Consider the following 24,622-nt stretch of genomic DNA (forward strand, 5'->3'; position numbering starts at 1 on the left):
CAATTTTACTGTGTTACTGAATGTATAGAGCCAAAGAATCAATGTTACTGTGTCACTGAGTGTATAGTGCGAAAGAAGCAATGATACTGTGTCACTGAGTGTATAGTGCGAAAGAAGCAATGTTACTGTGCCGCTGAATGTATAGCAGCCACAGAAGCAATGTTTCTGTGTCGCTAAGTGTATAGCAGTCCTGCAAAGAAGCGATGGTACTCTGTCTCTGTATATTTAGCAGTTGTACATAGAAGTGTTGGTAGTGCAGCCTACAGGTAAGGCAGCTCTGCTGAGATGTGACAAATCTGACCCACTGAAGGTACAGGAGCCATGATGGAAATTGGTGGTCCTGCAACATTCATCACATCACAGATGTTCTGATAGGTGTCAGTGCATCACTTCCATTGTATGGCAGAGCTACCGTGGCATGCTGTTAGCACCCAGTACCACTCACCATTGTCAAATGGACCGGCTCAGGAGTGTGAAAGGGAGCTCTGAATTAATGGCTGCCCTGTTCTCTCTCTTCTGCAGAGACTTTTGACAAGTGCCAGTATCCATTTTATAGTCCAGGTTCTCATACACAGACAGACAAACAGATACACACACAGATCACATATTCATATTCGACAAATAACAATTTCCATTGTGAAAAAACTATCAGCCACATGCATCATTGTTGCCATTTGCGAATTCTTAATTGCGAAAATTAAGGAATCGCATTTAAGAAATCGCAAACGGCTATGCATCAAGAAATCGCAATTTTTTTTGCGATTCCTTAAGTTTCCTTAATTGCGATTTACAATTTGCGAATCACAATTAAGGAATCCCTTCCCATTGATTACTATAGGCCCATAGGAATGAATGTGAAGTCATTCTCAATTTGCGAATAGCATTTTGCGAATCGCAAATTGAGAAAGCAATTTCAAGGGCCCCCCCCTGCACCCCTGAAATATAACTTTAAGTGCATTTTTCACACACACATGCCCCAAGGGCATGTCTGTGTGTAAAATGAAACTTTCAAAAATGCACTTTTGTGCATTTTTGAAAGTTTTCGCAAATTACCATGAAGGTCAACTTCATGTTAATTTACCTCTCCCTATTTGCGAATTCGCAAATTTAAAATGTTCATGCGTTGCATTTAAGAAATCTGAAATTGCGATTTCTTAAACGCAATCGCAGTTTTAGAAATCGCAACATAATTGCGATTCCTAAAATTGCGAAAAACATGATGCAGCCCAATTTTGTAAATTGCATTCGCAAACGGCCGAAAATTGCGATTTGCACCATTTGCGAATGCAATTGCCAATGATGCATGTGCCTATGCCTCTTGCTTTTGCCACTGCTTATTTATAAATGGGTGTGCGCCTTCAGATACCTCCATGAGGAAAGTGGTATATTTTTGTTTGAAAGATGAAATGCACATCTAGTGGATCTGAGATAGGGAGGCAGCTTGCCTTTTTGTTCTGATGTCTTACCAAGAGCCAGGGCTCTTTTATTCACTGCACACCACTATCTGCACCAGGGCGACAGCTGGTAGAGGTTTACTAGAATTGGAAACAGTTCCCAAGAAATCCAATATTGTTAAACTTTCCTTCTGAGCTTGTGTTGACATTGTGTTGACATTTTCTTTCTGTACGGTTTACACTTTTGCACAGAGTATCATTTTTTTCATTAAACATTGGCCTCTCACGTACAAAAAAGGATGCCAACTGTTTAACAAGCAGAGCGATTAACTTGTTATGTTGCCAATAAACTGTTAAGTGTGGTGTTCTTCTAACCCGCTTCTGCGGATATTGAGTGATGGAGGTATGTGCGCTGCAGGCCATGTCACGCGGCAGCAACATGCATTGGCCCATGTGGAGCCGAGCCGGGGTAGAGTCGAGTGGCTGAATTATTAATATTATGATTATTATTACAAGTAGTACTATTACAATTATTATTATCATTATTATTATTAGCATTATTAATAATGATAATACCAATTATTATAGTATTGGCAATGTCATAATGTATTATTGTCATTGTTATTATTACATGTAGTAGTAGGAATATTACAATTATTACTAGTAGTATTACTAATTATAATAACAACAATGATAATAATCATAAAAAGAATAATAATAATATTATTGCCAGTATGGTAATTTATTATCATCATTATTAATATTGCAAATAGTAGTAATAATATTAAAATTATTATTATTAGTAGTAATAATAATAATGGGCCCGATTCACGGAACTAACTAAAGACCAAATCCTAAACTTACTACCATTTTGGTATTCACAGAAGGCACTTACTCATTTTGGTATTCACAGAAGGCACTTACTCATTTCGGTATTCACAGAAGTTAGGAGTCCAACTTTACTACTCCTAAACTGAGAAAAATTCTAAAATTTAAGAATTTTGGTATTCACAGACGGCATTTAGGAGTCCAAAAGTTAGGAGTCCTAACTTTACTACTCCTAAACTGAGAAAAATCCTAACTTTAAAGACTTTCGGTATTCACAGAGGCATTTAGGAGTCCTAAAGTTAAGAGTCCTAACTTTGCTTCTCTTAAACTGAGAAAAACCCTAACTTTAAGACTTTCGGTATTCACAGAAGGCATTTAGGAGTCCTAAAGTTAGGACTCCTAACTTTACTACTCCTAAACTGAGAAAAATCCTAACTTTAAAGACTTTCGGTATTCACAGAGGCATTTAGGAGTCCTAAAGTTAAGAGTCCTAACTTTGCTTCTCTTAAACTGAGAAAAACCCTAACTTTAAGACTTTCGGTATTCACAGAAGGCATTTAGGAGTCCTAAAGTTAGGACTCCTAACTTTACTACTCCTAAACTGAGAAAAATCCTAACTTTAACACTTTCGGTATTCACAGAAGGCATTTAGGAGTCCTAAAGTCAGGACTCCTATCTTCTCTGAATACCGAAATGAGTAAGTGCCTTCTGTGAATACCAAAATGAGTAAGGGCCAGATGTAGGTAGCCAAATACCGGTCGGTAACGGCCGAATTCGGCCGTTACCGACCGGTATTTGGCTTTTGAGATGTAGGTGGTTCTGAATTTACAGAATCGGTATATTTACCGATTCGGTAAATTTACCACTTCGGTATTTTACCGAATCGGTAAATATACCGATTCTGTAAATCCATATGTAGGTGGGACTCTTCAGAGTCCCAAAGGCCCTACAAATTCGGTATTTTAACACCCAATCCAATTGGGTGTTAAAATACCGAATTCAGGTGTGCATGCACATGTGTGCATGCACACCTAGCCATGTGACAGACAGACATGCCCTTAGGGCATGTCTGTGTGCCACATGGCGCACATGCCTATTTTTGGGGTGCCAGAGGGTGTCAAAGTGACACCCCCTGCACCCTTGCTAAAATCGGTATTTACCGATTCTGTAATTACAGAATCGGTATTGCCCATTGATTCCTATTGGCTACACAGCCCATAGGAATCAATAGGAAACATCTGGAAATACCTACATCTCCCCCCTTCATATTTACCACTTCTTAAATACCGAATCGGTATGATTCGGTATTTAAGAAGTGGTAAATATGAATTACCTACATCGGGCCCTAAGTGCCTTCTGTGAATACCAAAATGGTAGTAAGTTTAGGATTTTGTCTTAAGTTAGTTCTGTGAATCGGGCCCAATAATATTGGCATTGTCATCATTTATTATTATTATTATTATTATTATTATTATTATTATTATTATTATTATTATTTAGGTAGACAGAGCATTTCAAGGCTTACTGAGGGATGTAGTGTTCTCTAGAACTAGGAACTCAGCAAACAGTAATAACGCTCAATAGCTCTTCCATATATCTTTTTAAAAACTTTTTTTATATGACAGGGGACTGAGGGACAGATTTACAAGGATGTGACACAGCACTACAGAGCAACTCAACATAGCATTGCATGGATTGGGCAAGAATGCTTATATATATATAAAGATATAGCACATTCCTACTCTCTCCCTGTGCTGGTGCACACAGTGTGCCTAGTGCCAACGCAGACACTCTTGTACCATGCTGCAGTGGTTGCAGGCAGGATTGTTTTTGTGCAGGAATGGTCACCTTACTGCACACAAACAATATTTCGAGGCTTTTTCTTCTTTTACGTCTACTGCAGAATGCAGTAGACTTAGAGAGAGAAAAAGTTATTTCTCCTTGTTGTGCTTCCCCTGGGTTGGCGTACCTTTTTGATGCATTCCCACGGCAGAGTAATGCAAGCCAGCGCCATGCGCTGCGTTGTGTTATACCAGATTGACTGTGCCACACAGAGCCACACCAGATGGCTTTACGTGGCATAGATAATCTGACTTATGGCTTGCCTTGCATTTCCACCACCTTGGAATGGCAACACAATCCTTTTGTATATCTGGCCCATAGTTCCCGAGTCCTAAATTGACCACTGCCACATCTTTGTTGATATTATGGCAGACCATCAGAACTTTGTAGTAATCATGCAGGCCAGTAGAGTAGTTTCAAAGTAGTTTTTCCATAGTATATCTTCTTCTTGTAGTAACCTCCAGCAGACTGGCAAAATCAACTGCCATTAATAGAACCCCACCAAGCCATAATTCTGAATACATCAGCAATGCCCAGAGAAACATAGAACATCTCTGCATAGCTCCCCCTTATATAATATAATGGAAGCATAACAGATAATATAACACTGAGAAAACATAGAAGGATACAGTAGACATTAGCATTTAAAGGTGACTGGTATCAACAGGGCTCTTGACCATACAAAGACTTCCTTTACTCCAGACCGTCCCATCACTCAATTGAACAACAGAGTTTTTTTATATCGACCACTTTTTGAGATTGATAAAACTTATTTACTTTTGCCTTTCCTTACATGACCACATTTTTCATTGCCACCCAGTCACGACAACTGACATCCAACTCTTTAACCGTTTTCCTGTTGTCATAAATGCTCTTATTTCGTCTCTGAGACTCCATTGCTCTTGCTATCAATCAATCAAACAATTTTTCAATCAAACAATTTATATAGCGCGCTACTCACCCAGTCGGGTCTCAAGGCGCTGGGAGGGGGGGTGGGGTCGGTTACTGCTCGAAAAGCCATGTCTTGAGTTGCTTCCTGAAGGAGAGATGGTCCTGAGTCAGCCGTAGGTGGATGGGGAGGGAATTCCATGTCTTGGCCGCCAGGAAGGAGAAGGATCTTCCTCCGGCGGTGGCTCTGCGAATGCCTGGTACGGTTGCGAGGGCGAGGCTGGACGATCGCAGCTGGCGGGTGGGCGTGTAGAAGGTGAGGCGGTTGTTGAGGTACTTGGGGCCCAGGTCGTGGAGAGCCTTGTGTGTGAGGGTGAGGAGTCTGAACGTGATCCTCTTGCTGACGGGGAGCCAGTGCAGGTCTCTCAGGTGGACGGAGATGTGGTTGTGGCGGGGGATGTCTAGGATGAGTCGTGCGGAGGCGTTCTGTATGTGCTGGAGTCTTTTCTGTAGTTTGGCAGTGGTTCCCGTGTAGAGGGTGTTCCTGTAGTCCAATCGGCTGGTGACGAGTGCCTGGGTGACCGTCTTCCTGGTTTCGGGGTGGATCCATCGGAAGATCTTTCGGAGCATGCGCAGAGTGTTGAAACAGGATGACGAGACGGCGTTGACTTGCCTGGTCATCGAGAGGGAGGAGTCCAGGATGAAGCCCAGGTTTCTTGCATGGTCCGTTGGCTTGGGGGTGGTGCCCAGGGCAGGGGGCCACCAGGAGTCGTCCCAGGCAGAGAGGGATGATCCCAGGATGAGGACTTCCATCTTGTCTGAGTTCAGCTTCAGACGGCTGTTCTTCATCCATTCGGCGACGTCCTTCATTCCCTTGTGTAGGCTGGCTCTGGTGGTGGCAGGGTCGTTGGTGAGGGGGAGGATCAGCTGGGTGTCGTCGGCATAGGAGATGATGTTAAGGTTGTGTTGGTGTGCGATGTCTGCGAGGGGGCTCATGTAGACGTTGAAGAGGGTGGGGCTGAGCGAGGATCCTTGTGGTACACCACAGATGACTTCAGTGGCCGCGGATCTGAACGGGGGAGGCGGACTCTCTGGGTTCTTCCGGCGAGGAACGAGATGATCCATTCCAGTGCCTTCTCTTGGATTCTGATGTTGCTGAGGCGCTGTATTAGGGTGCGGTGGCAGACTGTGTTGAACGCTGCAGAGAGGTCCAGGAGGATGAGGGCAGCTGTTTCCCCGTTGTCCAGCAGGGATATGATGTCGTCGGTGGCTGCGATGAGGGCGTTCTCGGTACTGTGGTTGGCTCAGAAACCGGACTGTGAGAGGTCGAGGGATTCGTTTGTCTCTAGGAAGGCGGCGAGCTGTTTGTTGACGGTCTTCTCGATGACTTTGGCAGGAAAAGGGAGGAGGGAGATGGGGCGGAAGTTCTTGAGGTCGGTGGGGTCTGCTGTCGGTTTCTTCAGGAGGGCGCTGAGCTCAGCATGCTTCCAGCTCTCCGGGAAGGTAGCGGTGTTGAATGAGATGTTAATGATGTCCCGGAGTTGGGGTGCGATGATGGAGTCGGCCTTGTTGAAGACGTGGTGGGGGCAGGGGTCGGTCGGGGATCCGGAGTGGATGGTGTTCGTCATGCGGGTGGTGTCTTCAGTGCTAACATGCAATCAGGACCAACCCACACTTGATCTTTCTTACCAAACCACACAGGTGATTCTTTCGTTGCAGGTTCTCTTCCCCTGAAAGCCACACATGGAGACACACCTGTCGTAGAGTGTGGCGTAATTCTATGCGCCCAACCCATTTTGTTCAATTCAGGCTTCCAATCAAGACCATTAGCCAAAGATAACTAGATATTTTCCATGATTGTTCTATTGATCCTTTCCACTAATCCATTTGCTTGTGGTCTAAATAATGCAACTTTTTCATGCTTGAAACCAAGACCCTCAAGGAAACTTGTCATGACCGTAGAAACTAATTGCACCCCATTATCAGAAACTAATACTTTGGGAATTTCTTCTTCCAAGAACACTCTCTTCAAACAATTCTACCACGCTCTGACTAGGGTGTCCCCCATAGACTTAACCACAAACCACTTACTGTGGTAATCCACCAGAACTTCCAAAAACCAACTTATCGACAGGACCAATAAAATCTAATGCCAATCTTTCCCACGGACAAGTAGGAAGTTCTACACATCCTAACAGTGGGTGCCTAACCACTTAACTCTTGTCACTATTGCCACAAGCAATACAGTCACAGAATACTCTTTCAACTTCCTTGTCCCTATTTGGCCACCAAAAGGACTGGCTTAAACTTTTCTTAGCTAAACTCCTTCCTAAATGTCCCTCATGAACAATCGTCATAATCCTACCTCTCAATACTTTTGAAGGTACATTGTGACTACACCGAAAAACGTTATCCTCATGAATGCACAACTCATCTTTTACCACAAGATACTGCTTTAAAGACTCATCAAGAGTACACAACCCTTGCCAGCCATTGCTAATCAAAGTCTTTAATTGTCTGTATTCATCATCATTAAGTACAGCATCACTCCACTCATCTTGCCTCAAAGCTAACTCCTCATCCACAGGACTGACAATAAATGTGTCCGATAGAAAAATATCTTCTTCTTTAGTTACTGGTAAACGGGACAAACAATTAGCCACTACATTTCTGTTTTCCCTGACAAATTCTACACAAATATTGAGGTCAGACACAGATAACAACCACCTGGAAATACATGACATTGCTTTATAATCCTCTAACACGCTTGAATATATGCAGAAGTGGCTTGTGATCAGTCTGAAGTGTAAAGGCCAAACCCCAAAGTTAGTATCGAAAATGGTTCAAACCGCAACAGCAAGCCAGAGCCTCCTTCTCAATAGCTGAATAGGACAATTCAGCCCCTTGTAATCTCTGTGTAGCAAAACCAATCATTTTCTCCTCACCGTGCACCTTCTGCGTCAAAACAGAATATAACCTCTCATTACAAGCATCAGTTGTCACCGTGTTTTTTTTAGTAACATCGAAATGTCCAAATGTTGGTGCAGTAGCAAGAGATTGTCTGACAGAAGCAAATGCAGCATCACAATCTGTTCCCTACACATAAACCACTCCTGTTTTAAATAAGATCCTCATGGGTTCTACAATATCAGTGAAGTTAGAAATGAACTTTCTTTTGGTTTAATACCTTCTGCAGAAAGTTCATGACCTGGGTAAGACACCTGATTTTTACGTAATTGACATGTTTACCTCTTTGCAGTCAAACCATACCGCTCAATTCTTTTAAAAACTTCAATCAGCAGACCATCATGTTCACTTTCGGACTGCCCCACCACCAATACATTGTCCTGAAAACACAAGACATTTTTCATCCCATGAAAAATGTTCTGCATAACCCTATGAAGGACTGCAGAAGCCGAATCTAGACCAAACGGCATGCAACAATAAGGGTACGTACCAAGAGGAGTCACAAAAGAAGTTAATGTTCTAGATTCTGTATGGAAGTTCACTTGATGATAGGCTGCAGACATGTCCAGAATGCTATATACACTTCCTCCCTCCATCACACTCAACATTTCAGTGATATTGGTTAAGGGTTGATGATCTACCCAAATATTCTTATTCAAATCACGCAAATCAATGGAGAAACGTATCTTATGATCAGCTTTTGGAGCGATCACAATGGGAGCAAGCCACTCTGAAGATTCAATAGATTTAAAATGTTGTCCTTCAGAAGCGTATCAGTTCGTTTTGAAGAGGCTCCCTCATGAGAAAATGTATGGGCCTTACTTTATGGACCACTGGAAGAGCACTTTCTTTCAATATTATCTTGTGGGTAAAACCTTCCACCTTACCCTATTTATCAGTGAATACATTTGGAAAAGACTGAAATATTTCTTCACTCCATTGCGTATCAGCATCATGCTTAGGAAAAAGATTCATATTCCCATATTCTAAAGCCATCACAGGTTTATCAGCATTAGGATCCAAAACAATGTTTAAATCATGCTGATGACGCCATTCCCAAAAGATTGGATCCTTCCTCAGTCACATAAATTCTCCAGTGCACACCACTAATCTTAAAGAATATATTCATCCACCTCACATGAATTATATTGATTTTCCTTCCTCCATATCCCATTGCTTTCACATCAGCTGGCAACAAGTCCTTCAGCTTTCCTTTGACAACATTCACATAAGTCTCTTTAGAAATCAAAGTAAAAAGACTTCCTGAATCTGCAACACATTAGCTTGTGCAGTAACCAAAGAAACAGTACATTAAGGTTTTTCTAGTGGTTCAGAACTCTCTTTTTTCACTCCTTGTAAACTACTTTTTCCTTGTGCAGGTTCTTGAACCATAGAACACACACTGTCATCTACTGTAGAGACACTGTCATTTATAGTTGATATAATCTCATGTTGTATTTCCTCCATAACCTCTACTACCTTTACAGTTGAATCTTGCACCATTCCCTTTGATCTGCAGACTTTTGCTAAATGACCTTTCCTACCATACACTCTACAAGTCATGCTTATTGCAGCACACGCAAAATTGGAAGCAATGTGCCCGGAAGCCCCACACCAATAGCACATTATGTTTCTTTTTTCAATCATTTTGCTTTCTATTGCTTGAACAGTTTTGGGCTTAGAATTCAACTTAACTTCCTTAACATCAATCACAGACAATTCTTTGTCCAAAGCTTTAACACTTAGTTTTTTCATGTCAATTTCCTTCATCCACACCTTTGTGTGTTCCATACTCCTGGCAATTTGTATTGACTCTTCTAATGTAGGATCCATGGATAAGAGCCTTTCTTTCACTTTTCTATCATTTGTACACCACGCTATCTGGTCACGAATAAGACTTTCAGATACATTTTGAAATTCACATGTTACTGCTTATCCACGAAACGTAGCAACATAAATCGTAACATCCTCATCATGACCCTGTGCCTCTCAAAAACAACACTCACCTTAGGTGTGAAGTGTTTCTCTAACATTTGTATGGACATTTCGTAAACATTTATAGGCTGACCATCACCCATCCCTAAAGATACTTCTGGTAAATGATCATAAACTCTACAACCTTCTGTTCCTAAATGATGGAGCAAACTGGTCTGTCTTCTTACAAGACCGTATTTATCTCTACCAATGGGTAGCATGCAGGTGAAAAATATATTCTTCCACCTTTTCCAAGGAATAGCAGGTTCCCCAGGAAGTGGTAAAAAACGTGGTGGAGCCGACATGATTTGCTCTGCCATTTTTCACACAAAATAATAAGGTAAAGTAATAAACTAGCATAAAAAATTAAAACACCAAATTAACATAATGAATTAAAACAATTGCCTAAAATAATAAAATGCACCAATAATACAGTAATCTGTAATACACTTTGTGCAATGTAGTCCTTCTTTCAGCCGGTTGTTCCTTTTTTATGTCAATGACTCGCCTCCCAACTACATGGGTGAAGCCTTTCTTCAAACAACAGTCCTCCAACAGTCCTCTCTCTATTATGCATACTCAAATCATGTGCACCTCGGAGTAACAGGAACGCAGGGATCAGAAATGCAGAACACTGAAGACGGCCACACACACTCGGCTGAAGACCAGAAGGAAAACTTGCTGTGCCAGGTTAGTACAATCTCAGGACACACCGCGCTGAGCTTCAGATGAAGAGTCGTGCGTACTAGTACTGCTGATTACAAAATGATGGCCGCACCGACAGCTGGCTCACAGTGATTGAGCACACAGTGAGGAAATGGCCGCATTGACTGGAACGTCTCTCTCGAGATAATCAAGCACGTAACAACGCTCGAGACAATGTTCAGTAGTGGTCGCATAAAATAAATATATAAAAACCTGAGCCGCTCGACAAGATTTTTAGTTGTTGACAAGGCAATGAAAATAGGGAACGTGTAGGCAATGAAAATACTAGAGATGCCTCACAGTGAAGATAATATCAGTTTCCCAAAGTTGAGTCCTTGACTCTAAAAAATGTTAAACTTCCCCTATATCGGGTTCTTGGGCTTCAAAGCTCCAACTTAAACTCGCAATCTTAGCATAACAATCTCCCTCCTCATACAAAGGTTTGAAGGGTAAAGTGGAGATAATCTCACATTTCAATTTGTATATCCTTTCTTCATCGCTGTTCAGCCCAGATACAGCACTTTTCCAGGGGTGGAGATTGTTCATTCACAGCTGTCCCCTGCACAGCGCCGCTAGTCACTCGTCGCCAAAAATTGTAGTAATCATGCAGGCCAGTAGAGTAGTTTCACAGTACTTTGTTCGTAGTACAATTTCTTCATGTATTAACCTCCAGCGGACGGGCAAAATCAACTGCTGTTCATAGAACCCCACCAAGACATCATTCTGAACACAGAATCAATGCCCAGAGTAACATAGAATGTCTCCACAAACTTACCTTAAGATCTGTTGACTCTGCAGCTCCTCCATAGAGTGAAATATACACCGTTTGTGAGCCATAATATCTCTAAAACTACTGAATGGATTTACACTGGATCACAAACAACAATATTTCTGATCCAGGAACTAGCTTTCTGCCAAATTTGGTGTGACTCTGTTCAGCCATTTGGGCTGTGTCTGTGTCTAATTTTCCTCCGAAGAAAGGAATGGGCAAAACACGTTTTGGGACCCCTCACCTTTTTCTCAGCCCCGCTTGACAGATCAATCCAAAACTTTCTGAGAAGGGGCTAAGATGGAAGAATTTTTATGGGGAAAGATTCATGAAGATTTGGCAAATGGTGCAAAAGTTATAAGTAAACGAAAGAATGTTTTTTCCTATGGGAATGTGGTCCTAGCTGTAACTAACCAGTTAAAGCACCATCTTGTCATCAATTATGTCATTTCAGATGTTAAAGAAAATCCCATGAGTGTTCTAATATGGGGAGTAATTAATGGTGCATCTTGAGGATGCAAGTTATAGTTATCTTGAGATAACTATAACTGGTTAATTTCATTGTTTTTCTTCGCTATGGTATATATTAACTAACATCTTCTGCTAACTTTAACATCCTTTTAACCTTTGTTTTTTTCCAGTGAATTTCTAAGCTTTTCTTTATTCAAAGTAATATATTATAACTATAACTAACTAAAACTTCACTTTAACCATTTGTTTTTTAAATGACTTGCTAGGGTTTTTTAACATAAACTAATATTTTATTACCATGCGTAATGCCAACCCCACACCGCGCACATTCTTTGGCCATGAGAGGTGTGGGGTTGGCCACAAGCCAGGCCCTGTGCCCAACCTCACTGATGCCCAATCTCCCCTTGTTCTCGAGCCATGTGCAACAAGGAGTAGAGCGAGGGCCTGGGTGTCATTTTAAGTAAGGCAGTCCTACTGACTTTACCAAAGGATCTGGAACACCAAAATATAAAAAGTGGGCCTATTGGCTTTATGAAGGCATCAGGATATATACAGAGAACATGTATCGTCTTGGTTGAAAAAAATGACCAATGATTACAATGAAATGTATATTTCAACAATTCACACAGTGAAATGCTTATTAAAAATGATTGTCATAAGAAGAAATAAGGTTTAATTAAAAAAACACAGAACAAACATGTCTTTGAGTCTTTTTTTAAAACATTTTCAGGCCAAGAGTCCAACCCCTCACAGGCAAGCTACCACATGCTAGCAGCCAACGTCACGCACAGCCTGCTGGCTCGTGCACTGTGTGATTGGTCTTGCAGTTCCTGGCCACACTCGGGAAGACTCACTGACTTTGTCAAAGAGTCACAACACCAAAACATGGAAAAAGTGAGCTTCTTGGCTCTCTCAAGGCATGAGCACATAACTCTATAAGTGAAAAACAGAAATGGTATAATGTGGGGACAAATTGTCCAAACCTCGACTAAACACAGTGAATACTCATATCAATCACTGGTATATTCAACTATTTAACACAAGCATTAGTTTATTCATGAGTTGCTTTCTGTACTCAAACCGGGGAAAATCATATATGTGAACAAATCTTCACACATGCAATTATACATATACAGAAATTAAAATCTTAAAGATAATTATATAAATGCATGAAGGAAAATGGAAAACAAAACAAATGGGTACTTGTCTTCAGTCTCCCAGATGTTTAGATCAAATACGGTTGTCTCCTCAATTCATTAGACAGTCTGTATTGGGAGATAGTCTATCAACAGGGCAACACAATAAAGGCCAACTGATTATCTATTTATTTCATGTGTATCCCAAAAATTACTTTCCAGAGTTCAAACTTAATGCACTCCTCCAACAGTAGGTGTCAACAGGTTTCAGTCTTTTTTGAATATGGGTGACTTTAGGACATTGGAAGAACAGGAGTACCTGATGAAGCAACATACACACATTGAAGCCTCATTCCAGGAGCAGTAAAACTTATAGTGCACAATGGGGCATATGTATCAAAAAAGACTTTTGAGATTCTCAAACTGCGATTTTTAGAGAATCACAATTAGAGAATCGCAAAATGCAATGTATGTAGGATTCGCTAAATATTTTGTGAATCCTACATATTCCTTATTTGCGAATCGAAAATGGAGATTTGCAAATAAGGAATACCTTCCCATTCATTCCTATGGGCTAGTAGGCCCATAAGAGTGAATGGGAAGACATTCTCAATTTGCGATTACCTACTGGAGAATCGCAACTAGAGAATGCAATTTCAAGGTTGCAAGGGTGCCAAAAGGACACCCTAATGCATCTCTGAAATATGTATGTGTGCACATGTGGCGAACATACATGCCCTAGAGGCATGTATGTGCACCACATGGCACTTTGAAAAATGCACAAAAGTGCATTTTTCAAAGAAATCGCAAAATACCACCTACTTGATCCTTAAGACCAAATCACAATTTTTCTGTGCTTCCTACATTGCATTTAAGGAATCGCAATTTGCGATTCCTTAAATGCAATCACAAAATAGAGATTCGCAATTTTTGCGATTCTCTAATTTGTGATGCCCTTTTGGGATGATACATCCCAAAAGGCTTTTTACCGTTCGCAAACGGGCAGATTCTGAAAATCGGCCCGTTTGCGAACGGGAAAAAAGGCTTGATACATATGCACCCTTATGTGTTAAAAAACCAAGGGCCAGATGTACGACCCTAAATAGCATGCACAAACGAGTTTGCGACCTGTTTGCGCATGCAAAATGGCCCAGGGCGATGTACAATTCTTAAATAGCGAGTCACTATTTATTTGCGACTCGCTCTTTAGGAATTGGGAGTCGCAATTAGGATGGGGCGTTCCCTTCCTAATTGCGTTCACAAATCAATGTACGACTGTTTTGTGACCGCAATTACGGTTGCAAAACACTCACAAATTATCACCCTATTCAAGAGGGTGGTAATGCAGTCAGAATTTGGAAGGGGTCTCCAGGGACCCCTTCCACTTTGTGACTGTCTCTAAAAATATTTTTTAAGGGCAGGCAGTGCTCCCAGGGATCACTACCTGCCCTCAAAAAATTAAACGAAAATGTTTCATTTTAAAAAAAAAATAATGATCCTGTTTTCCCTTAAGGAAAACGGGCTGCATTTCAAGAAACGGCTTTATTTAAAAGCCTCGCAATTTGCTACCCCTTTGGGAATCGCAAGCAGTGTTAAACACACTTTTGTACAAGGCGAATTGCACCTCACAAATCGTGACTCGCACTGAGTCGCAATTTGCGAGGCGCAGTTTTGCTGGTCATAAGAAAAATGTTTTGTGACCGCAATTACGGTTGTAAAACACTCACAAATTACCACCCTCTTCAAGAGGGTAGTAATGCAGTCAGAATTTGAAAGGGGTCTCCAGGGGACCCCTTCCACTTTGTGACTGTCTCTAAAAATATTTTTTACGGGCAGGCAGTGCTCCCAGGGACCACTACCTGCCGTTAAAAAAATTAAACGAAAACGTTTCTTTTTTTTTTTTTTTTTTTTAAATGGATCCAGTTTTCCCTTAAGGAAAACGGGCTGCATTAAAAAAAATGTTTTATTTAAAAGCAGTCTCAGACATGGTGGTCTGCTGAGCCCAGCAGGCCACCTTTCCTGGGGGGGTGGGGGGCTGTCATTCACAATGGGGTCGCAAATTGCAAGAGGCTCATTAATATTAATGAGCCTCACAGTTTGCGACCCCTTTGAGAATCGTAACTAGTGTTAAACACACTGTTGTACATGGCAAATTGCAACTCGCAAATCGCGACTTGCAAATGAGGCGCAATTTGTTTTGCGATGCGCAATTTTGCTGGTCGTACATCTGGCCCGAAGTGCAGTTAACTAAGCAATTGGACCATGCAAAGCCACAAAGTGAACTAGGAAGACAAGATTTGGATGCTTGTACTGTGACAACAGAGCTACATGCATTAAGCCAGAGCACAAAAATATATCAAAGAATGAATTAGTGTAAAAAATGATTTAAAAAATGTGTCCTCTATCACTCGATAGCCACCCACCGTAAGAAGAAACTACCCAGCTGGAGAAAGTGAGATGCAAGTGGTTACAGGCTGATCTAAAAGGCTCAGTACCGAGGGCCAAAATGAAAAGAAGTGGAAGGCCACACGAACTGAGGGAATGTCATGATTGTTCAGTGGATTCATGAGGCCTGTTTAGGGCATTGTCCAGGATCAGAGTATATCTAAGGGACACTGTCTCCTAACTTGGACTATTGTCAAAATGTTGAAATCCAATTAAAAAGGTAAAATCTCAGAACTGGCCAAATATGGCATTTTCCAGACACTTTGCACTTTGTGAAGGAGGAAGAAAGCAGTAACGCCCCAATATCAGGCACGAACAGTGGACCCCAATGGTTCCTTAAAGAGGCATCAAGATAATGGTCCATCCATTCTCACCCCATCCACTAGTCTTCCATTCCATATTATTTTGAAACCAAATCATGTGCAGCATTCTTTATAAATTCTAAGGTTTCCATTCTTGAAAGTTGGCAAATTATTCATGCCTTTTTATAAAGATTGGAGAATATGGAATTAAAGCTTCATTTTTCAGGTACCGTAAGATGTGTGTTTGCTTTTCCTCCAGCATTTTGAAATGATTTTTTCTTTATACTGTTTTTTAACAATGATTTACAAACAAGCAGTGCCAAACTCTATAGCTTAGCACTCACAATATACAGGCAACACACATTGGTTTTGCCAATGGTTGTTATTCCAATTAACAATTGATCTGCTTTGAGCATTTATAATGGAAATAAATCAATCTTTAAAAAATACTAATAGTATTTATTATGGCTTCAAAAGCTCTAACTGTTATATTGGCTTTTTGAAACACATAATCTAAACTTTTCCGTTAGAAGAAACTAAGATGTGCCTAATTAGTATGAAAAAACATGCTTTTTGATGCTTGCTCACTCTCTTTGTCACCCCCTTCTCCCTTTCTGTATCCCCTGTCCACATTGCTGTTGCCGAGTAGTATTTTCATGTGTGTTGATAGTTTCCATTGTTTGCAAAGTTTGAAAAAAGTTTTTGGTAACCAAAATGAACAGAATGCAAATTTAAAAAATCATCTAAACAATTGCAGGAAAATCTAGCAAAAAGTATGCAAAGGCCTGTGTGAAAACAGTAGAGAAAGCCGTAACAACTGGTTGGGCTTGCACATCTTCTGTTAGCCGAACACTGTCTCTATTTGCCAGCTTTTCATCAGCAGCAGCCGGTGCAGGTAAGCGCAGTGGGGCGGGTGGGGTGGGGATTGTCGACAGACGAGTCAATAGGGAAAATTAAATAAATACTATTTCGTCGTCTGTTGACATTCCCCCTTCTCTCGACTGCCCCACTGCCACACCATGTGTACCTGCACCGGCCCCTGCTGCTTTTCACTCACAATAAAATTGGAAGTGGGAGGAGATATACTCTTGGAGGATCAGAATTCATATTCCAGCTTCTTTCCTACACCATTTTGTTGGCTCCTGAGCAAGTTACTATGTGTTCTATGTGGTCCTTGGCAAGGCACTTAAAGTGCTTACAAAAGGGCTGATGTCAAGGACTGGATGTAGGGAAGTTCTGCCATTTTCCTTCTTGATTACACAAAGAAAGATCGACACCTTCTAATAGCCATGGGCCACCCTGCTCTTAATAGTTTATGTGGAAGGCGCCAAGTGCCTCCTTAAGAGTATACCAGTTTGGAGGAAAAGTAACAAATGACACAGCTCTGCAACCACATCCAGAAATGTCAGCTGCTTGACCTCTACCAGTCAGGTTTCAGAGCAGGTCACACTACAGAAACAGCTCTAACTCACATTGTTGATGACACCTTGAGATCTATTGACCAGAATGTTGCTTGTCTACTGGTCCTTCTTGATCTGTCCTCAGCTTTTGACACCATCAAACATAAAAACCTGGTTGCTCTTTTTCAAAATAGGATGGGGTCAGCAGGCCCTGGCTTACATTGGTTTGCCTCTTCCCTATGTAACAGTATGCAAAGAATCAAAGTTAACCAGTTCCTTTCAACTAGAACTCTGGTCACCATTGGAGTGCCTCAAGGTTCCACACTCTCACCCATGCTTTTCAACCCTTTCCTGGAACCACTCTCCGAAATTCTGAATCGCTCTAACATTCAATACCATATGTATGCTGATGACACTCAATTGTATTTGAAAATATTTTCGCCAGATGCATTAAAACTCTAAATTGAGCGCTTCTAAAAACTCAACAATGGCTAACTCAGTATCATCTGTTGTTAAATACCCTCAAAACAGAATTCCTCCTGATTGCCCCCCACAATCACTCTGCACCCACTCAAGACTGGCTCAAACAACTTACAGCGCTCAACTGCACCCCTCATGTTGTTGACTCTGTGAGATCTTTAGGTATAACTCTGGACAAAAACCTGAATATGCAAGATTACATCAGTGCAACTATAAGGGGAGCCAATCATCAGCTTAACACTCTAAGGAAAATCATGCCAGTCTTCCCTTCTGTTGGCATCCTGTCTACAGTCTAATCCTTAGTTATCTCATACTTGGAATATGGATTAGTGACCCTAGCTGGATTACCCAAAGCTAGATTGGCACCTCTTGGAGCCACACTGAACACTTTGGCCAGACTCATCACGGGTTCCAGAAAACATGACCACATCACACCAGACTTAATTCAACTAAACTGGCTGTCCATCAAAGCAAGGATTTGCTTCAAGATAGCTTGCCTGAGGCACAAAGCTATTCATTACAATATCCCAGTTTACCTGGCAAAACAACTTGAGCTACCAGGTTCGAGTCAGAACCTAAGAAGCTCTAATACCCTACTGTTAAAATCTCCCAAATTAAATCAGAAAAGAACATACAATTGTGCTTTCTCTGGTCTTGCTCCAAGAATATGGAACACTCTTCCTCCTGAGATCAGATCAAACCCCTCTACCGCCTCATTAAACAAGCATTTGCAATGCAACAGGTCTCGCATTAGGGACGTTTGAGCTATTGGTATTGTAAATGACAATTTTTTTATTTATGTGTTGGGTTTGAAAATAGCGAAATTAATAGCTTTGTCATTTACAATGCCAATAGTTGTAACTTTCACAAATGTGACACCTGTAGCATTTGTAATTCAATATGTGTTGTATTTACGTGACTTAGATGTATTGATATTACAAATAACAAAGGCTTTTATTTTTTTTAATAATTAATACTTAAATCAAAGTTATAATAATTTATAATGGCAATAGCTTAAACTTTTGTAAATAACTTTTGTGAAGATTATGTTCAGTGTATTTTATTGTGACGAAAATCCAAGAACAGAAGTGAAATATTAACATCTTTTTGTGACATTTGTAATAAAGCTTGAAACATTGAGAGAACATATTTGAACAAGTTGCTGTTGAATGGTTGCACAGATTGATGATGTGGGGGCGCTGAGTGATGTTGTGGTGGCGACGAGTGATGCTGTGGCGTTCAGTAATGCTGTGGTAGCGCTTAGTGATGTTGTGGTGCCCCTGAGTGTTGCTGTGGTGGTGCTGAGTGATGCTGTGGTGATGCGATAGATAGAGTGAGTGCTATAGATAGAGAGAGGGAGGGCAATAGATTGAGTGATTGCGATAGATAGATAGATAGAGTGAAGGTGATTGATAGGTAGACAGGTAGATAGAGTGAGGGCGATAGATAGATAAAGTGAGGGCGATCAATAGATATATAGATAGATAGATAGATAGATAGATAGATAGATAGATAGATAGATAGATAGATAGATAGATAGATAGATAGATAGATAGATAGATAGATAGAATGAGGGCGATAGATAAAGTGATAGAGTGAGGGCAATAGAGTGAGGGCGAAAGATAGAGTGAGGGCGATAGATAGACAGAGTGAGGGCGATAGATAGATAGATAGATAGATAGATAGATAGATAGATAGATAGATAGATAGATAGATAGATAGATAGATAGATAGATAGATAGATAGATAGATAGATAGATAGATAGATAGATAGATAGATAGATAGATAGATAGATAGATAGATAGAGTGAGGGCGATAGAGTGAGGTAGATAGATAGATAGATGGATAGAGTGAGGGCGATAGATAGATAAATAGATAGATAGATAGATAGATAGATAGATAGATAGATAGATAGATAGATAGATAGATAGATAGATAGATAGATAGATAGATAGATAGATAGATAGATAGATAGATAGATGGTGATAGATAGATATGGTATTTGGAGTGTATGTTGCGTTGAGCGCATTTTAATTATGTAGCATATAATTATGTGGCACTGCGTGGTATTGTGTGGAGTGTATGTTGTATTCAGTAGAGTAATTGTGTGGTGTGTAATTATGTGGCACTGAGTGGTATTGTTTGGAGTGTATGTTGCATTGAGTGCTGTGTAATTATGAGGTGTGTAGTTATGTGGCACTGAGTGGTATTTGGAGTGTATGTTACGTTGAGCGCAGTGTAATTATGTAGCATATAATTATGTGACACTGAGTGGTATTGTCTGGAGTGTATGTTGTATTCAGTATAGTGTAATTATGTGGTGTGTAATTATGTTGCACTGAGTGGTATTTGAAGTGTATGTTGCGTTGAGCGCAGTGTAAATATGTAGCTTGTAATTATGTGGCACTGAGTGGTATTTGGAGTGTATGTTGCATAGAGTGCAGTGTAATTGCTCATTGACAATTGTGTACTTGAGGAGAGATGGGAGAGGAGAGGGGAGAGAAGGGAGAGTGAGGAGAGAGGAGAGAGATTGGAGAGAGGAGGGGAGAGAAGGGAGAGTGAGGAGAGAGGAGAGAGAGAGGAGGAGAGAGGGGAGAGAGAAGAGCAGGGAGAGGAGAGAGGGGAGAGGAGAGAGGGTAGAGAGGAGAGGGGAGAGGGGAGAGTGAGGAGAGGAGAGAGTAAGGAGAGAGATGAAGGAGAGGAGAAGAGAGGGGAAAGTGGTAAGAGAGGAGAGTGGTGAGAGGGGAGAGTGGTGAGAGGGGAGAGTGGTGAAAGGGGAGAGTGGTGAAAGGGGAGAGTGGTGAAAGTGTAGAGGGGAGAGTGGTGAGAGTGGGGAGAGTGGTGAGAGGGGAGAGTGGTGAAAGGGGAGAGTGGTGAAAAGGGAGAGTGGTGAAAGGGGAGAGTGGTGAGAGAGGAGAGTGGTGTAGAGGGGATAGTGGTGTGAGAGGGGAGAGTGGCGTGAGAGGGGAGAGTGGTGAGAGGGGAGAGAGGTAAGAGGGGAGAGTGGTGAGAGGGGAGAGTGGTGAGAGGCATTGAGACGTCTTCCTGTTTAAATTTCACTTGATTGGTTCTAAGAGAAATTTGCATCATATGTTTGGAGGGCAACAATTCTATCTGGAAAGGAGTTGCCATGGGGTGAATTTTAGCTAGTCTAGATTTTGCATCCAGGTACTCCCATTGTGTTGTTACCAAAAAGGTGAAAAGGTATTTTCTGATGAGGAAATTGATGCAATGTGACCTGGATGCCAAATGCGACCTCTTAAAGTGATCTCTAAATAATGGAGACAATGCTGCATATTCTCTGTGTGGAAGGAAAACAAGTAATGTAGGATAAGCAACAATGAAGAAAAAAGGGATTCTGACATGGAATAATGAGTGAAGCGCGTCGATTTCCTTCCCTTTGATCTGTGAGTACAAAGAGGTACCTCTGACAAAAGCCCGGCTTATAGGTGGAAAAGTGAGAAAACGTTTGGGAGGATGTACCTGAAATAATGACACAGAGTAACAGGGTGCTGAATAGAAAGCACATGCCTGTGTGTGCGTGTGAACTGCCATATGCGTTAGTTAAATAAACTGCTCTGGAAATTTAAGTGGGAGTCTCAACATTTAATGCATGATCAAGCATGTAAGCGGTAAATATAGATCTGTAAACGGAGTGCAAGAGAACTCAACATAACACTCAACAAGCTTTGTCAAAGTAGGCAAGTCTTGCCTTTCAATGGCATTAGAGCGGCTGCTGTAAGGGGGTGGGGGGAGAGGGGGGAGCTGAGACCAGCACAGCGCAGCCGAGCAGTGTGGCGCATTATCTTATGCTGAGCCTGCAGTGGATAAGGGGGAGACTAAGAGAGAGACAAGCACAAAACAAATAGACACACACTTGGTGAAGTGCGTGAGGCGTGAGATGACGCCACCGATAACCAGCTAGCCAGAGAGAAGAATCATCTATTTATAATAAGATGAACAGAGGTGCAAATACGGAGAGTAATACAAAATCAGAGACAAGCTTTGGCAAAGGAGGCAAGTCTTCCGTGCGCCGTGCTCAAAGTGAAAAAACAAGCTCTCGGCATTGCATAGCGGGGGGCGGGGGAGCGGGGGAGCAGCTTCCTTTGAAGTCTGATGCCAAGGCTCAGACAACAAATGGTGTGGGATGTGGCTAGCGACGTGCATGCGCCAGATGCCAGCTTCGCGCTTGAATGCCTCACATGCACTGCCCATAACCGTATTCCAAAGGTCTTTGGTAGACTTTTCTTTTCCCCTTACTATAATCTCGCCAGCAACGCCCAAGCGCATTGGCTCAGCGAGACCTAAAAACATGTCAAATGGGTACTCCTGAATGACCATCTACAGCAATAGTCTTGGAGCCATCTTAACCAACTTCCATCTCTGGTTTGTCATTCTTTTATACTTTTGTTCAAAAGTGCTATTTGTGTCTCCTCATATGCTCTTTTGATTCATTGCTCTTCTGAAACTTTGCATGTCCCACAAGATGGGCTGATTACCCTGGGACAATATTGTAATTTTGTTTTTCCCCATGCTCCCCTATGATTTTTTTGCTTTTCATGTACCTCACATGTTCCACTATGATGATTTTTTTTCTTTTTTTTTAAAACAGATTTTATTTGTCATAATTTCACATATATTGCATAGCTCCGGGAACCGGAGACTACTGCACACATTAATAGATCGGCAATAACATCGTAGACTTTTTATAGAGAAACAAACAATACCTCCCCCCACCCCCTCCCCCCGTTGCGCTGAAGCTGCCACTTATTCACAATATAAAAAACATAATAAAGCTTGCCATGTCCATCGAGACACTCAATTCTCACAATCAATGAACCATCTGTCAAATCATTGGGAGGGCGGCCCTTTCAGGCGGCGGGTCTAAGTCCAGACCACGATAGTCCACCCACCTCTTCCAGATCTTAAAGTGCTTATGAGGGCATCTCCTGGCTACGAACACAGGTTGCTCAAGTCCCATACAGAAGTCCATGCCGTTCTTCCAAGCAGTCAATGGTGGAGCCTGAGGCGCCTTCCACGCCCTGGCAATGTCTCTCTTTGCCAACGTAAGGCCCAGCAGTAACAGGTGGCGCTTGTACCTATTGCCCCCAATCCCATCCATCACGTGCAACAAAGCCAATTTCGGCGCACACGGGAGCTCCCATGCCAATACCTCAGACAGACAAGCAAACACTCCAGTCCAGAATCTATGCAGCGCCGAACACCCCCAGACAGTGTGCAAAGGTGTACCCTCCTCTGTGCCGCATCGAAGACAGTCGGGGGAGCTAATCATATCCGCCCTCCATAGGCACTCTCGTGTAAAGCATGTGCGATGTAGATATTTAAACTGGATAAGTCTCAGTCGTGAGAAAATTGCCGCCCCTCTTGGGCTTGCTAAGGCCTCTGCCCAGTCTTCCTCCACCAAGTCCCCAACATCTCTCCCCCATGCTGTCCTGAGTCTGTGTAGGTCAGTGGAACAATGGTGGAATAAGGTCTGGTAAATGCGTGAAATTTTCTTATCTGGTAGTTCGCCCATAAACAATTTGGCCTCCAGGGGACTGAACTCAGGAAGGGACTCCAGGTTCTTCAGGTAAGGCGTCATTGTGTGCCTAAACTGAAGGTATTTGAAGAATTGGGAACGGGGCATCCCATATTTGTCTTGCAGGTTCTGAAAGGACTTCAGGGTACGCCGATCGCGTCCCAGCCCCGGAAACCCTGTAATGCATCAAGAAGGGGAAGACGTCCATTTCGCCAGAGAGGAGTCTCTTGGGTAAGCACATTCCACCACCCCATCCTAAGCAGCGTTTTCCTCCAGACATAGAACACTACCTGTGTGGCGAAGGGAAGGCACTTCCGCAGCGAGGCGGAATACAACAGTGCATGTATGGACGCTGAACCCATTAAGTGCCGCTCGACCGCGTAGGCCGGATCACCCCTATCGCCATACCACCACTCATTGAGCACCAGCAAGTATGCCGCCTGATAGTAGGAGAGAACATCAGAGGTGGCTAGCCTCCCAGTATAGGAGGATAAGAAGCACGTACGTAACGCCACCCGTATGGTCCCCCCCCCCTCCCACAGAAACCCACCCAGTGCCGAATTAACCTGCTGGAACCAGCGGAGCGGAATCCGGTAGGGATGATTCTGCAGTTGGTAGAGTAGACGAGGGAGCGCCACCATTTTAAAGATGGCCGATATGCCAAATATCGTTAGCGACATTCGGGACCAAACCCTCAGGTCCTCACGCGTGCGGTCCCACACTGGGGCAAGATTGGTTCCCGGGAGGCAGCCGCCTCCTCTGACAGGTACATCGCTAGGTATTTCATCCCTCCAGATGCCAGCTGAAGACCAGAGGCCCATGCTCCCACCCGCCCCTGTCCGCCCAAAACCCATAGCGTCGATTTGCCTGGGTTCATATAGAGGCCGGAGATTTCACCAAAAATCTGTAAGATACGTAGCAGCCGCGGTCCCGACCAGTCCAGGTCGGTGAGGAAGAACAAGACGTCGTCAGCATAGAGTGCTATTTTAATGGTTCATCCCGCGACCACCGAAAGCCCCGGAGCTGGGCGTCTATACGCACCCATGCCACCAGGGGCTCCATGGCGAGTGCGAATCGATAGGGAGAAAGGGGACAGCCCTGATGTGTACCCCGTTGGACCTGGACGGAACGAGAGACTGCTCCTCCCACTCGTACGGACGCCGTGAGGTCCGTGTACAGCAATTGCAAATAAGCCATGAAGCGCGGGCAAAAATTGAGGTGACGTAGATATACCCAGCTCAGGGAATCGAAGGCCCTGTCCATGTCTGCCAGGAATAACGCTGCCTGCTCCCCCAGATTCCTCCAAGCCGATATCGCGACGTGGGCCCGTCTAATATTGTGCGAGTCGCCCTCCGAGGCATGAACCCCGCCTGATCGGGGTGAATTATATCCGCAATATGGGGCTTGAGCCTGTTAGCCAACGCCCTAGCTAGGACCTTGGCCTCAGTATTGAGTAATGAGATAGGGTGGTAGGACGCGTG

Source organism: Lissotriton helveticus, chromosome 5_1, assembly GCF_964261635.1.
Source record: "Lissotriton helveticus chromosome 5_1, aLisHel1.1, whole genome shotgun sequence".
NCBI lineage: Eukaryota > Metazoa > Chordata > Amphibia > Caudata > Salamandridae > Lissotriton > Lissotriton helveticus.